Source organism: Columba livia, chromosome 1 (assembly GCF_036013475.1).
Source record: "Columba livia isolate bColLiv1 breed racing homer chromosome 1, bColLiv1.pat.W.v2, whole genome shotgun sequence".
Classification (NCBI taxonomy): domain Eukaryota; kingdom Metazoa; phylum Chordata; class Aves; order Columbiformes; family Columbidae; genus Columba; species Columba livia.
The window spans coordinates 33,775,284-33,780,637 of record NC_088602.1 but is presented as its reverse complement, the minus strand read 5'-3'; positions in this window follow the sequence as shown (position 1 = coordinate 33,780,637).

Below are 5,354 nucleotides of genomic sequence, written 5' to 3'. Positions count from 1 at the left end.
CAGAGCAATTAATATTGTTGAACTTCTGTTTCCAGGTTCTGCCTGACATTTTAACCCGTGCTACTCTTACTAGTTTTGGCTCAAACATAGGGCAGGACAGAACTTGGCTCCCAACTTGCATTTAGGGTTCAATTTTGCTTGAGGTTGAGCGTTCTGACCCTAAAGATGGCAAAGACTGAAAGTATGACTAATCCCATTGCATTTGATGTGGCTTTTCACAGACTTAGTTAAGCCTGTTCTTGCCTTGCTGGATTAGGGTTGGAGGGCTCAGGCCATGGCAAAAATGAGTTGCAGAGTACCTAAACTTAAGTTTTAACCTGATTTAAAGGGCTGTTCCAGGAAGGAGGAAGGTCATCTGGCCTTGCAGTTCTAAAAAGTAAATTACAGGTCATTTTTATTATTGTTGCACAGTTAATTGCAAATCTGGATTGCCAAAATATGGTGTGCCTTTAAAGTATTACCTTGTGCCAGAACCTGCAAAGACGTTTTTTAGACAAAAAGTATGTATTTTTATATTCTGTAATATCTAAAGTTTTATTTCAGGTGTAATGTTTTGTGTAAAAAATATGTAAATTATATTGTCCTATAGTATTTGATACAAAATATTTAAAATCTCTTGCTGTTTGTATATTTAATGTTTTAAACTGTTTTTAATGTACAGACATGTCAAACTGGTGCACTTTTTAATCCCAATGGGAAAAATTGCAGCTAAAAGAGGTTGTTTGCAATTAGCAAATGTAATATATATCTTTGTTCTTTTTAACTTAATAGATTTCTGTTAAACATGTCAGTATTATTGTGAGGGGGGAATCACACCTATGTCATGAATATTACACCAGAATGCTGGTCACTGGGCGCCTTTCAAATCTGGAGGGTAATTGTCATTACAAAGCTGACATTACCTAGAAAACCCCCCCATGAAATTAAAATAAATACATAATAAGCCACAGAAATGTATTAGGGGTATTTATAGTGATTGAACAGGCATATTTTCCTACAACAGAATCTGCAAGTTGTGCATTCTGCAGTTGAGTATTGACTGGTTTAGCTTACTTTCCTGAAAAAGTGGAGTTCATGTCATCGCGTTGCCTTGTCCTCGTCTCCCCTTCGAGCTTGTAAAGCTCTGCACGCTTCCGCCAGCTTTGGCAGATGAATGGCAGCGCTAAGAGATGTTTGTAGATGTTTTATGAGACCAGACAGCTGAGAACAACTCAGGCATCACATGTTATTTGTCAGTGGCTGGCCACTGTTCATGTTAGCCAACAAATTAATACGGGGAGGCTCCCCGCTAGCTGCAATGCGCGTTGTCGCTTCTGTAGTTGCTTGGCCAAAAGAGGGAGGTGGATGGAATCTGAGGGTGGAGCTGCAAATCCTGCGGGTGAGGGTTAGAGAACATCTGGGCAGGGAACAGCTGGGGAAGGGCTGAGGGAGGTTTTAGGAGCATTTCTCTGGGTGCTCTAAGGGTGATGTGGGGAAAACCTGCTCTTTAATGCGGTAGGAATCACAGAAAGTGAAAGACTCAAACCTGTAGGAATTGAGGCTTCATACAAATCCTCAGGCCTTTTTTTTTAAATAAGGAACTGAGTTGAATTCAAGCAATTATTTTATACTGTATAATAAGCATTTCTTTTTAATGTTAATATTGTTTTCTTACAAAATATATTTCTAAGAAAAAAATGAACTTTGTGATTTCTTCATCTTTCCATATCCCTGTATTTCTTATGCAGCTTCAATGATTTTGATCAGATTTCAGAACACTCAGACTGGGTATGGTATAACTCACACAAGAAAACTGAGGCACAAATCATCTGTTTTGAGATAACTACAATGAACTTTACGGAGGTTTGATTTGGCTCTAAACATGCATCCATCGTTTTCACGTAGGATTATACCATCAGGGATTGGAAATTTAGCTTCTAATTTATGTTTTACACCAAACAGTTGTCAGTTCAAACCCAGAAATGATTATTTTCTGGGTAAATTGTTTCAAAATTTCAGGAGCTACAGGTCACACTTAAAGAAGTTTTTTTCTGCACTGTGGAGGTGTACATGGCAGTCTACTACATCTACTCTATATGTCTGTTAAGTCACCGTCTGAGGAGGTGGAGATGGGTGTTTGAATGATTTGAAAGTCCAGGTAGACTTAGCATGTAGCAGTTGACCTCAGCAAATGCTCTGCTTATGGGATTATATGCAGGAGGGGAGCCACCAGCACTCAGTGTCGCCTGAATAGCGGTGGCTGTGGGCTCAGTGTGTGCTGGAGAAGATCACAGCACCTGGAGCATGTGTTAAGCCCCTGTGAAGGAATTTGTTGGTTACCTACACATCCCAAGCCACCAGAGGTTAGAAGAGGGCTCCTGGGGCTCAGAAATTCAGCTCTTTCATTATGCAATGTGGGCCTTTAAATTTGTGTGATGGTTTTGGGGCCTAAATGATTTGAGGTTATCTTTTTTACTTTTTGCCAGTGTCCACTGGATGCAAACTGTCTAGCTATGTGATGGACTAGGTGGGAGGGATGTAATAAAATAGGCCCCATGGGGCCATATAGGATACTCTGGGGGTTATAATTAGGAGCTGTGCTCTGGGTGGTGACTCTACAAAATAGAAAGCCCATGATAGGTCCTGTTCCACCTGTCTCGCCCTGGTCCCTTCTCACTCTTACGTGCATTCGAAAGGAAGCAGGAAACTCCACTAGTTCGTGCAGTTTGATTTTGTTTTATACCAGAGCAGCCACAGGTTGAAAAGCTTCAGCAGCATCATTTCAGTGGGAAGAGACCCTCAGGATCATCAAGTCCAACCATAACCTAACTCTAATAGTAAACCATGTCCATAAGAACCTCATCTAAATGGCTTTTAAACACCTCCAGGGATGGTGACTCCACCACTTCCTGGGGCAGCCTGTTCCAATGCCTGACAACCCTTTCTATGAAGAATTTTTTCCTAATACCCGACCTAAACCTCCCCTAGCACAACATGAGGTCATTTCCTCTTTTCCTATCACTTGCTACTTGGGAGAAGAGACCAACACCCTCCATGCTACAACTTCCTTTCAGGTAGTAGTTTGAGGCAGCCTGGGCATGTTTGCCAAGATGATAAAGCAAAACCACCTCCTCTAGCACTGACCTTCCTAAAACCAAGGCTTCCCCTAGAAGTCTCCATCCTTTTCTGTCTGCTTCATTTGATTTCTTCATCAGGACACAACTAATGAAAAGAGTGGGCTAATCAATTAATAAAGAGAAGAAGATAATTACCTTGAGAAGAAGGTAATGCTTTCTTGGCTAAGAAAGGTACATGTGACTCTTATTTCATAATCTTCCAAAGATAATTTTGGTCTGTGGACAGAGGATGATTATTTGCTGAAATTTGGAGTTAAAAAAATCCTACTTGGAAATGGTTTATGTGGAATTCAGTGTATTTGTGTGCATGTAAACACCCGTATATTCTTACTGTGTTCTTGCTAAAAAAGTAGATTTTCATACATGGGGTTACAGTTGCATATTTTGGCACCTGGGTACTCCTCCCCCCTCCTTCCCAAGCTCTTCCCAGCCAGTGAGTGTTTCTGTTTCTGTCTATCCCACTTCCTTTTCTCTGGCTCCTTCCAGCTGCCAGTGTCTCCTGCTCACCCCGCTCTCGCTGACTTACAGCTCTTTTTCCTGCTGGCACGACAGCCTTGGGTCAGACCTAGGTATACTTCCCCTGATTTGGCCCCAGTTCAGGTGGCTTTGCCATACCTTTGGTTGAAAAACAGTAAGAATTATGTTTGTCAAGAAGTTTTTGAAGTGTTGATGCAAGGGCTGAGCTGGTTAGGAACAGGGAAAAGTAGCTGGGGAATAAGGAACCAGCAGATTGGACATACGGACCATCCATGCTGCCCTTTGCTTTGATGTACCAGCTTCGGAGGGCTCCAAACAATTATCACATGCTTAGACTTCTGCTGTCATGAGTCTCCAGCAAAACTTCACAAACACGACCACATGCAGCATTTTGCTGCAATGCCTTGAGAAAACTCACATCAAAGCAGAAAGTGTTCGTACACATATACACAGGCAATTTCTTGTTCTTTCTCTCTCTCTCCGTATTGATTTCTTGTCCAGGATTTCCCGGTTGCTGGTATTTGGGATCACAACCTGGGGACTTTGCCAGCTGTCATGTTCTGTTGTTTTGAGGTCTGACCCTGCAGATCCCATGCCTTTGCCTAATGTCATGGTTTGTGATTAGCTCCAAGGCAAAGCTTAGTTGTGAAGAGCTGATTAATCTGTGTCAGCTTGAGGATATCTAAATCAGGTTTCACACATTTCTAGGCAGCTTTGGATGTTTTGTTTTTCTGCTTTTTTTTTTTTAGCCTGAAGTCTGAATGCGTTGGGGTTTCTAGCAGTGTTTCCACAGAAGTATTTATGCTGGTGTGGAGGTGGGGGGCTGGGTATCTTTGAATTACTGCTATCTGTTCACAATCCATTTAATGAAGTTTAGGGAGGGCATATTTTCCTGCCGCTCCTTCAGCATTTGAGCCACACACTCTCTATTGCCTGCCCTTTTGCGTGAAACACATCGCTTTTCCCCAGACCACACGTCACCAAACTCCCATCAACTTATGTTTGGCTATGACAGAAGAAAAGCAGGAATTCCACTTGTTTTCAGCTCCTTACATGCTGCAAGTCACAAGATAATAGATTCATTTTTCCAGCCTTCTGGTTCTTGATTTATTCACCACGTGAGGGATCCCTGGTTGTTCTTTTAGCAGAGGATGGCAGATGCTTTCTTTGAACTCACCTTTTAGGTGCTATCATGCCTTCATAACCGTGATGCAGCTGCTGCCTCATCCTATAGGTCCCAAAATCCCTGGTCCATAAGTCTGGACTACCAGGTAGGTGTGAGTAAGGCTGCCTGGGGGGCAATTTTGGGGACCCTGGCTCCATAAGGGGAGGATTCACAAAGAGGATCTCCTCCACCTGTCCTCTTCCCAGCAGGTCATGGATTTTGGAACACTGGAACATGACCATATGGAAGTTAACTGCTTGGGAAGTTCAGATACTCTCTTGTACACAATATTTTTACCTCATGTCCCACCAGTCTGAAGGATTTTAACCTAGTCTTTGCTATTAATTAGGCTGATGGAGTGAAATTTTTGGAATTATTTTTTCTTTACTGTGTCAGAGAAAACCACCAGATGCCAGAATCGCAACTTTCCATGGAGGGAGATAAAACCAGTTTGCAACAGATGTTGGCTGTGAAGTCATCGTTGCTGGCCCATGGTTTATTGCTGGCCTGGTACAGGTTCTTGTGCCTGCTCTGACCCCAGTGTGGGTTCTCCACCCTGCTGACTGATGTACGACAAACGGCATAACCTGAACATA